Genomic DNA, 12,198 nt, shown 5'->3' on the forward strand with positions numbered 1-12,198 from the left:
ACAGCATATTGAGATGTCATGATCATGCATCATATTGTGCATTGCATTGATTGTGTTTCCCTTCTCTGTTGCCGGTATTTGTCCCCTCTCGATAGACGTGGTTCCGACGAAGAGTTCGATGACACTGATGAAGAGATATACTATCTTCAGAAGTGCCAGGCAAGCAAAACCCCCTTGTTCATTCTAATACAATCCCACTCTCTCGCTCCTGCTCTCTTCTACTTCATTAGGAAAACAACGATTCAACTATTACGTGCTACGGTAGTTGAACCCTTTTCCTCTGCATGACCTGTCATTGCCATAGTAAATAGATGAAACCCACTAGCATGAGTAGGAGTTGTTTGAGCCCTGATGTGCCTACTCATTCATGTTTATTTGTCATGCCTGCTACTGCCTAGAGTTGAGTCAGATCTGATTCATCAGGGATGAATCAGAGGTGTGTAAACATGTCCTATTGTTGAGAGCTAAGTGTGTGAACACGATTTGGTAAAGGTAGCGGTGAGAGGCCATGTAGGAGTACATGGTGGGTTGTCTCATTGAAACCGTTCTTAGGAACTGAGTTCTGCGTTTGTGATCCATGACCAGCTACTACCACACATTGGGCCTGAAACCAATGGACCCTCTCGACTAATTAACTGCCCTTGTCCTCTGTCCAGGAGTTGCAACTAGTTTCTGGTGTTTGTAGGATATGTGTTGGCGGCCGTGCATAGCGCTGATCCTAGGGGTGGGCTATGATGCGGTAGATACACCGTGGCATGGTGTACCGGGCGCCCGTTTGGTGTCTTGGGAACCCTGCACACATCGTTTGGGGCTGTGAGCGAAACTCCGGCCGGATCTCCTCGCGGATGGAACCTGAATAGGTGATCAACCTAGACTAGAGACTCGTGTGGTTAGTCAGTTCATGGCCGACTCCTTCACCAGGCTTCCGCTCGAAGGCTGCCGAGATACACGACGTGTACATGGTGGTAAGTGGCGAGAGCGTGTGTGAAGAAGTACACCCCTACAGGGTTATAAATGATCTATTCGAATAGCCGTGTCCGCGGTAAAGGACTTCTGGGTTGCCTATAACAGTTCATGGACAAGTGAAAGTGGATACTCTAAAACTCGCAAGATAAGTGTGAGTGTTATGGATGGCCTTCTCGTAGGGAGACGGGAGCGGATCCATAGTGGTGTATTGAATGGTGAATATGTGGACTCGTGTGCGCCACCTCAAAAGAGTTGCTTGCAGTCGTAGTTCAGGTTAGCCACTAAGTCAAAGCTGGCTTGCTGCAGTTAAACTCCACCACCCCCCTTGTTGATACCGATGCATATGTAGCTAGTTCTGATGTAAGTCTTGCTGAGTACCTTTGTACTCACGTTTGCTTAATTTATGTTTTGCAGAGAGATTTCAGTCTCGCTAGTAGTTCCGTGTGGACTTCGACGTTTAGCTTCATACCTCAGCTACGATCTTGTGCCCTCGGCGGGATCTGGTAGATAGTCAGGCTTCTTAGCCTTTTTCATTTGTAGATGTCTATTCTCAGACATGTTAAGCTTCCGCATGTTCTTTGACTTGTATGCTATGATTGTTGGGTCATGAGACCCATGTTTGTAATATCTCGCTCCTCGGAGCCTAATGAATAAATACTTGAGTTGTAGAGTTATGTTGTGATGCCATGTTGTATTTACACATATCGAGCATATTGTGTGTATGATTGAAATGCTTGGTATGTGTGGGATCCGACAATCTAGTTGTTTATCCCTGGCAGTCTCTCTTATGGGGAAATGTAGTCTAGTGCTTCCATGAGCCATAGTAGTCAGTTACAGCCCAGTTCACCGGAGTCCTGTTAGCCTAGCACTACTGCTCAGGACACTTGACTGGCCGGCATGTGTTTCACTTCATTCCTGTGTCTGTCCCTTCGGGGAAATGTCACGCGGTGACATCCGGAGTCCTGCCTAGCCTGCTACAGCCCGGGTTCCCGGAGTCCTGTTAGCCTAGTGCTACATCCCGGATTCACACGCTGCTGACCGACACGCTCGATGTGATTCATGTATGCCTGTCCCCATAGGTTAGTGCCGCTTTGGGTTCACTACTAGCCATGTCGGCCTGGGTTCTCTGTCATATGGATGCTAGCGACACTATCATATACGTGAGCCAAAAGGCGCAAACGGTCCCGGACCATGGTAAGGCGACACCCGTGGGAATACCGTGCGTGAGGCCGCAAAGTGATATGAGGTGTTACCGGCTAGATCGATGTGACCTGGAATCGGGGTCCTGACACTATTGAGGGAGTCCTAGATTAGGGGGTATCTGGACAGCCGGATTATATCCTTTGGCCGGACTGTTGGACTATGAAGATACAAGATTGAAGACTTCGTCTCGTGTCCGGATGGGACTCTACTTGGCGTGGAAGGCAAGCTAGGAAATACAGATGTGTATATCTCCTCCTTTGTAACCGACCTTGTGTAACCCTAGCCCCCTCTGGTGTCTATATAAACCGGAGGGGTTTTAGTCTTTAGGACAACATACAATCATACCATAGGCTATCTTCTAGGGTTTAGCCTCTCCAATCTCGTGGTAGATCAACTCTTGTAATACTCATATCATCAAGAATAAATCAAGCAGGACGTAGGGTTTTACCTCCATCAAGAGGGCCCGAACCAGCTGGGTAAAACATCGTGTCCCCTGCCTCCTGTTACCATCCGCCTTAGACGCACAGTTCGGGACCCCCTACCCGAGATCCGCCGGTTTTGACACCGATAAGGATTCATCACGTTTTACGATACGAAACCGCATCGAAGCCCTAATCTCGCTCGTGAGGGTTGATTTGGAGTCCGTTCGAGGCTCCGGAGAGGGGAATCTGTCGCCATCGTCATCATCAACCTTCCTCCATCACCAATTTCATGATGCTCACCACCGTGCGTCAGTAATTTCATCGTAGGCTTGCTGGACGGTGATGGGTTGGATGAGATTTATCATGTAATTTAGTTAGTTTTCTTAGGGTTTGATCCCTAGTATCCATTATGTTCTGAGATTGATGTTTCTATGACTTTTGATATGCTTAATGCTTGTCACTAGGGCTCGAGTGCCATGATTTAAGATCTGAACCTATTATGTTTTCATAAATATATGTGAGTTCTTGATCCTATCTTGCAAGTCTATAGTCACCTATTATGTGTTATGATCCGTTAACCCCGAAGTGACAATAATCGGGATACTTACCAGGATGACCGTAGTTTGAGGAGTTCATGTATTCACTATGTGCTAATGCTTTGGTCCGGTACTCTATTAAAAGGAGGCCTTAATATCCCTTAGTTTCCAATAGGACCTCGCTGCCACGGGAGGGTAGGACAAAAGATGTCATGCAAGTTATTTTCCATAAGCACGTATGACTATATTCGGAATACATGCCTACATTACATTGATGAACTGGAGATAGTTCTGTGTCACCCTATGTTATAACCGTTGCATGATTGATCGCATCTGACATAATTATCCATCATTGATCCATTGCCTACAAGCTTTTCATATATTGTTCTTCGCTTATTTACTTTTCCGCTGCTACTGTTACAATCACTATAAAACCAAAAATATTACTTTTGCCACCGTTACCACTACTATCATATTACTTTTCTACTAAACACTTTACTGCAGATATTAAGTTTCCAGGTGTGGTTGAATTGACAACTCAGCTGCTAATACTTGAGGATATTCTTTGGCTCCCCTTGTATCGAATCAATAAATTTGGGTTGGATACTCTACCCTCAAAAATTGTTGTGATCCCCTATACTTGTGGGTTATCACATATGGTCGCTTCACATGGCTTTATCTTCTTAAGCGCAAATATGATGTGTTTGATATATTCATTCAGTTTCAGTTGCATGTTGAACGTCTACTCAAGCATAAAATTATCCATGTTCACTCAGATTGGGGGGGGGGCGAATATCGCAACCTCAACACTTTCTTTAATAAGCTTGGGATCTCTCATCCTTCATCATGCCCGCATACACATCAGCAGAATGGCGCGGTTGAGTGCAAACATCGCCATATAGTTGAGACCGGCCTCACACTTCTTGCTCATGCTTTTGTACCTTTTTATTTTTGGAGTGATGCTTTTGCTACCGCGTGTTTTCTCATTAACAGATTACCTACGCGTGTTCTTAATATGAAAAATCCTATTGAGCTTCTCTTGGATGAAACACCTGAGTATACCTTTTTAAGGTGTTCGGGTGTGCCTGTTGGCCACATCTTCGTCCTTATAATGATCTTGAGTTTCGCTCCAAAAAGTGTGTATTCTTAGGGTATAGTTCTCTCCATAAAGGCTACAAGTGTCTCCATGTCCCAACCAATCGAGTCTACATATCTCGGGATGTTGTTTTCAATGAGAACGTCTTCCCCTTTTTTGCCATGCCTCAGTCATCCATCACAGCACCATCTATGCATTCATCTCCTCTTATGCCTGGCCAATTTGAAGATGTTGCATATTCGCCTGTGTTGTTACCTAATCATGGTGCAGGAACTAGACGTGGAGCTCGCCTGGAACTTCTTCCTGATGGACCCACTACGTCACCTGTGGCACACGTCGATCGGCCGGTGCATGTGTATGCACCACCTCCCGCCCTCGACCCCGCCCCAGGAGCCCCGTCTCCAACTGCGATTGGGCTGGAGCCCATGTTGGCTACTGCGACTGGGCCGGAGCCCACGACGGCCTCCTCTGAGTAGCCTACGTCGCCGCCTCCTTGCCTGGACTCCCCCCATCGTCTCCACCGCCATCCGCGCCGGCGTACCTGCCGCCTACTTCGCCCGGGTCTGCAGCGGCTCTCACGCCGCTGGGGCCTACGTCGCCTGGCCCGCTATCGCCCGGTCCGCCATCGCCCGGTCCTTCTTTGTCGGAGTCCCCTAGTCTGGCCTCGCCTGCTCTGGACGTCCCGCTGGCCCCGGTGTTCGATGCTCTACGGCGTCCACACACTCGCAGCCATAGTGACATTGTTCATCCCAAGGAGTGCACTGATGGCACGGTCACATATCTTGCTGCTTGTCTGGCTCATGCAGTGGATGATCCAACCGCCGAACCACGCAGTTATCAAGCCGCTATGAGTATTCCACACTGGAGGGCTGCTATGGAACAAGAATATCACGTTCTTATGATGAATAAGACCTGGACACTTCTTCCCCCTCCGTCTCGCGTCAACATCATTGATTCGAAGTGGGTGTTCAAGGTGAAGAAACATGCAGATGGTTCCATTGAGCGCTACAAAGCGCATCTCGTGGCTAAGGGATTTAAACAGCGTCAGGGACTAGACTATGAGGATGCATTCAGCCCAGTTGTCAAGCCCACCACTATTTGACTTCTTCTATCTCTGGCGTTTCTCACGGATGGTCTCCCCATCAGCTTGACGTGCAGAACGGTTTTCTTCACGGATTGCTTGAATAAGAGGTTTACATGAGGCAGCCAACTGGATTTGTTGATCACACTCAGCCTTATCATCTCTGTCCTCTCACGAAGGCTATATATGGACTGAAGCAGGCTCCTCGTGCCTGGCATGCTCGCCTGGCTTCAGCACTATGCACTCATGGTTTCATTGCTTCAACGGCTGATACATCACTATTCTTGTTAGAGCGACCAAGTGTGACCATGTACCTCCTAGTGTACGTGGATGATATTGTCCTGGTGAGCTCCTCTCCGACGGCTGCTGATGCTCTTGTGACTGCACTTGGTCGTGATTTTGTAGTTACGGATTTGGGCCAGCTTCATTTCTTCCTTGGTATTGAAGTCGCTCATCAGTCTCATGGCAGTTTGGCTATCATCCAGAATAAGTACTCTCTTGATCTCTTGCGCCGTGCTGGTATGCTCAAGTACAAGACATCACCTACGCCCATGTCATCCACTGACAAACTTTCAGCTGCTGATGGTGATCTTCTATCTCCTGAGGATGCTACTGAGTACAGGAGTATTGTTGGTGGCTTGCAGTATCTGACGATCACGGGTCCTGATCTCTCTTTTGCGGTTAACAGGTTGTGCCAGTATCTTCATGCACCTACTGATGTACACTAGTCCGCTGTGAAGTGCATACTGTGTTATGTGTGTCTCACTGTCTCCTTTGGTCTTCACCTGCGCCCCAGTTCCTCCGGAGTTCTTTCTGCATTCTCTGATGCTGATTGGGCTGGGTGTCCAGATGACAGGCGATCTACTGGGGGACATGCTGTGTTCTTGGGTCCTAATCTGATCGCCTGGAGTGCATGCAAGCAAGCCACTATTTCCCGTGGCAGCATAGAAGCTGAGTATAAGTCAATTGCCAATGTGAGTGCCGAACTTATATGGATTGAGTCCCTACTTCAAGAGCTAGGAGTTGCTCAGCCACATCCTTCGGTCCTTTGGTGTGACAACATCGGTGCTATGTTTCTGTCATCAAACCCGATGTTCCATGCATGGACTAAACACATTGAAATTGACTATCATTTTGTGAGGGAACATGTTGCACAGAAGCTACTACAAGTCAGGTTTATCTCTTCAAAAGATCAACTTGCAGACATCTTCACCAAGCCTCTACCTTCTCCCATGTTTGAGGTCTATAGGAGCAATCTCAACCTCCTAGATACTTAAGGAGTGAGTTGAGATTGAGGGAGGGTGTTAGACTTCGTATTGTAGCCCTACTTGTGTAATCCATACCGTATTGGTATTGGACTTGTATGTCATCATTATATATATGTGATAGGCCACCCCATAGAGGGTTGAGCCAGTTCACCCAAAAACCAACGTTTTACAGGAGCCATGGTGGCCTCACCCCCAAGAACGGGCGAAGGCCATTTCCACCGGAGTATGCACCACCACTGCCTCCATCCCCCTCGGCACTCGTGCCCTGTCCCGGTAGGTGCGATGTCTCCTCCCAATCTCTCCGGTGGCCAGAGCATAGCAGGAGGCGGCCCAAGTCACCGGGGAGCTCTGGCGCACACCCAGCCGCAGCCTCCTCTATTCTTCGCATCGGGAGGAGGAAGAAGGAACCGGGAGGAGAGAGAGAGAGATCCCATGGGGCCCACGTGTAAGTCTCTGAGGCATTGACTAGCCTCGGGCCCGTGTTGAGTAAGTGAAGACGTATTCTGTTGAATACGCTTTCTTCTAGGGAAAGCGTTCTTCTATTCTACTTCGGCTCAGAATGTGTTTTCTTTTACAGAAAGCGTATTTGCTTGGAAGGCGCATTCTGTTTTCAGCCGCCAGGGACTTGTTTGTGAAGAAATCTTTACAGATTAGTCCCTGTTCTTCCACCCTCTGTATCTTCGCAATCGTAACTCCGATTGAGGTGAATCCAAAGCCCACGTCTTTGTCTCATCGAACTCTATCTGTTGGTATCATTTTCATGAGGTTGTCACACTATGAAAATGACCGTGTTGCCCTATCCTATAAACATCCCCCTCCGGGAGATAACTGTCTCCAGTGAATCTTTCCGCGATTCGTCCACACTTCTTCTCGATGGTTTCTTCATCTCTAGGCAAGCCACGACAGCCACTTGCATGAGAGCCTTGTAGTAGCAATGGTTTTCTACTTGAGTAGTAAAATATTTGGTGCATGCTAATATTTTCTGAATGATATGTATATATATATGCTCATGAATCCATGCTTATTATTGTGATATGATCATTTTGCATCTGTTGATTAAATGATTACTTGCTAATATTATTATCATGTTCTATTCTAGTATTTTCTATGATGCTAGTGGTAATGTCATGCTCATGTGTTGTTATTATACTTGTGCTATTTATGATCATAGGTATGCACGCCATGCTCATTTGCAGCTAGTAGAGTAAATGATCTATCGTTGTTGACATGTTAAATAGTGATGTTGCTCACCCATGCTCATGCTGATATCATGCTCACATGCATTGTTATTCCGTCATGTTACTGTGACTCAGCTTATTACATTCACGTTAAACCAGATTTAATACAACTTGAAAATCTGTTGGCTGAGTCATAGTGCCATCGAATCGAGTTAACCAGTGCAGCCACACCTGCCTTATGGGGGGGCCTAATTAGGTTTATTGCCATGCCTCTTGCTGGTGCCTCCAACTAGGGAAGGTTATGGGAGCGTGCTACCCTGATCAGGTAAGCGGACATAAGCCTTGTGTGCTCGTGTGTAACACCTAGATGTAAAATTTCCATAGTTGGAGATGTATGCAACCTTATCATGTTCAATACCAAGTGGTTTTCCTCTTTGTGGGTTTCATTTTGGGTTTGCTTTGTTTCCCGTTGCTTTGCTTGCCATTGCTTGTCTTATTTTTCTATGCCATCTTATGTTTCCCCTTGGTCATATCAAGTATAGTTTTGTGCTTGCCATATTTGCATTTGGTCATTCATGTTGTTGCCATGATCATCATGTGCATTCCCCCTTGTCCCCTCTCAACCATTGCACCATCACTTCTCCTTCCTTCTTCTTCCTTTCTTCACAAGTGCCATTTTGCCTCCACCATTAATGTTCATTTTTTTCCTCAATATTCTAACACCATATACCTAGACTCTCTGTCAAATTTCACCTCAATTGGAGTTGATTTGGTTAGGTTCCAAAATACCTCAAGTTTGAATTTTATTCAAACTTGTTTTATTTTTCCACCTCTAAAAATGTCCAACTCAATTTATTCATATTGTACTTAAACCCAGGGTTATGAGGATATTTTCATATCTGTCACAAACCCCTCCTACCCTTCTGTGCTTTTCGCCCTTTATTTCTGTTTGAAGAAATGGAAAAGAGCCAGAGGGAGAGAGAGAGCAGTAGCCCAGTGGCGCAGCCCACCAACTAGCCAGCACTTACCTCTTCCGGCCCAATAGACCCACCAGCGACAGGAGAGTCGTCCACCTCTGTACGGCACACACCCAGAGCGCCACGTCGATGAGCTCGTTGATTTGGCGGCCGTCCGGCGCCCCTAGCCCCATATATGGTGTCCTAGACCTAGCCCTAGTTCCCCCCGTCCGCTTCCATCTCTCTCTTGCCCTCGCCGCCGCCAGGTAGGTCTCCACGCGCCTTGTCGTTGCCCTGCCCACCATGACCCAAGTGAGCAAGGGCTCGAGCTCGGGGTAGCTGTCCACGTCGCGCCTCCGACCCTCCTATTGCCGTGGAGAGGACCGTCAAGTACCTCTCCGTCCCCTTCCACGAGGCATGTGACGCCACGGTCCCTGGATCGACCTCCCCGGCCCTGTCTTCTTCCTCTGCTGCATCTACTTCTTGGACCCGAAGCCCCGCCAAGTTCAGAACTGTCTTGCGTCGTCTCCGTCGAGTCCCGGGCCTTGTCTTCTTGTCCTAGGTGAGCTAGGTAACATCCCCTCCGTCCCTGATCCTTCTCGTGCCGTCTAGTTCACCGAAGGCACCGCTCCTTCCATATTTTTCCCGTGTTCTCGGTGCTCCGGCGAGACCCGTAGCTTTTTTTTGTAGTTGATGTTGTTGCGTAGCATGTCCGTGCCCTCCGCCCCGGATCACCTCTCTGCGCTGCTTCCCCGAGTTAGGACACGCGCTCGCACACTAAGCCGCACGCAGACACTCCTTGCCATGGGCCTTTTTCCCCTGCTTACCGTGCCTCGCCATGGTCCTGAGCCGAGCGTGAGCTCGTGCCTGCTCACTCATGAGCCACCTCCACTCGCTCGCTGGAGTCTCCACAGGTTCCCGCACGCCCGCCGTTGCTTTGCTCAGTGCGCCGCGTTTCCTAGCTCGTCGCCGCCGTTGCCGGTGGTCTCTTTGTTGCCATGGCCAAGGCTCGGCCTTCTGGCAGTTGTTCAAAAGAGGCCATATGCTAAGATTTCCATTAACTCGCTTGTAGTGCAGTGGTTAGCCTATTCGTTTGCATTGGGAGACCCGGGTTTGATCCCCGTGGCCGCGGTTTAAAACCCCCATTTTTTGCAACGCTTGTGAGTATGACAGGCCAACCCCACATGTCATCCTCACCCCCCTCATCCTATTTATGTTGTTTTTCTTTTATTCCAGCATTTTTCCATTACCTTATTCCAAATCAGCGTTTTTCCTCACCCCCATTTTTTGCAACGCTTGGTGAGTATGACAGGCCGACCCCACATGTCATCCTCACCCCCCTCATCCTATTTCTGTTGTTTTTCTTTTATTCCAGCGTTTTTCCATTTCTGGAAAGCTACCTTATTCCAAATCAGGCAAGTCCATTTCAGGACGTTTCCAAATAAGGAAATGCCATTCCGGTCAGTTTCTTTTTAGGCAGTTTTTCACTTATAGCATTTGTGATGATTTTTCTACAGTAACCTAGACATATTATATATGTTTTTGGGGTAGAAAAATCCCACCAATCCAGTGGTGGCATTGTTTTTTGCATTTGAGAAAGTTCATGAACATGTCATTTTACATCATGACGTTGTCTTGTCATTTTTGTGTGATTTATTTCAAGCATGCTATGAGGTTGTTTGGCACATGGCCAACTTCATTTTCATGCCTACTCCATGATGGTTTTTATTACATGCCTGTTGGTGCACTATGATGAGTGAAACAAGCATGCCAAGTTGCTATCATAATCTGCTTTTGCCATGTCCTGTAATTCCACTAAGTTTGAAACTGTTAATAAAACTTGCTATGTTCACATGAGTGTCATCATATCTTCTGTGCCTTTGTGGCTCATGATCAGTAAGGGACTTTTGTTCTATGAATTTATTAGTTTCATGACATGTCTTGTATTGCTATGATATGTTCCTGTAACATGTTGTTTGCTTGCTCTAAACATGGCTTCCTGATGTTAATTTCTGGCATGTTAACAATTTCACTAAGTCTGTGAAGCTGATATCTTTTGCACTTTTGCCATGCTTGTTTGAACCTGTTCTAGTGCGTTTTAGCCATAGCTCAGTGTTCATGTTTTGTCAAGCATCACTTGTACATCACTGCCATACACTCTGTTGCTATATTGGAGTGCAGTAGCTTAGTTTCTTGTTGCATTCTAGATGGCATCGTGCTGTTAATCGCAGAATTGTGCCATTCTTGTTTTGCTTGCCATTTGCAAACCATGCATCCGTTTCTGGCGATCTTTATATCGATTTCGACCGAAATAATCTCATCTTTCCAGCGACATACTTGGTTTGCCAAGTTGATGTCTGGTTCAATCTTTCCTTCCAAAGCACGCATATGCGTTGCATATCACATCCCGCATGTCATGCCATGTTTTGCATCATGTTGTTTGTGCATTGCACCATGATTGATTGTTGGTCCTTTGCTTGTGTTCTTGCTTTGGGTAGAGCCGGGAGACGAGTACGTGATCGAGGAACCTGTTGAGTACGCTAACGAGGATCAAGCTTTCGTCAACTCTGAGAACTTTGCAGACAAGATGACCATACCCTCGAAATCACTTCTATCTTTGTTTGCTAGTTGTTCGCTCTATTGCTATTCCACGCTACCTACCACTTGCTATATCATGCCTCTCATATTTCCATGTCAAGCCTCTAAACCACCTTTCCTACCAAACCATTGTTTGGCTATGTTACCGCTTTTGCTCAGCCCCTCTTAGAACGCTGCTAGTTGCAGGTGAAGACGAAATTTGTTCCATGTTGGAACATGGATATTGTTGGGATATCATTATCATCTCTTATTTACTTTAATGCATCTATATACTTGGTAATGGGTGGAAGGCTCGGCCTTATGCCTGGTGTTTTGTTCCACTCTTTCCGCCCTAGTTTCCGTCATGCCGGTGTCATGTTCCTTGGTTTTGCGTTCCTTACGCGGTTGGGTGTTATGGGAACCCCTTGACAGTTTGCTTTCAATAAAACTCCTCCAGCAAGGCCCAACCTTGGTTTTACCATTTGCCTACGTACCACCATATACCTTCCCTTGGGTTCTGCAGACTCAAGAGTCATCTTTATTTTAAACCCCCCTGGGTCAGTGCTCCTCTGAGTGTTGGTCCGAAATGGGCAGCCTGCGGGGCCACCTTGGGGCAACTCGAGGGTTGGTTTTACTCGTAGCTTAACCTATCTGGTGTGCCCTGAGAACCAGATACGTGCGACTCCTATCCGGATTTGTTGGCACATCGAGCGGCTTTGCTGGTCTTGTTTTACCATTGTCGAAATGTCTTGTAACCGAGATTCCGAGACTGATCGGGTCTTCCCGGGAGAAGGAATATCCTTGTTGACTGTGAGAGCTTGTGATGGTCTAAGTTGGGGCACCCCTGCAGGGTTTTAAACTTTCAAAAGTTGTGCTCGCGGTTATGGGCAGATTGGAATTTGTTAATGTCCGGTT

This window comes from Triticum urartu, chromosome 7 (assembly GCF_003073215.2).
Source record: "Triticum urartu cultivar G1812 chromosome 7, Tu2.1, whole genome shotgun sequence".
NCBI lineage: Eukaryota > Viridiplantae > Streptophyta > Magnoliopsida > Poales > Poaceae > Triticum > Triticum urartu.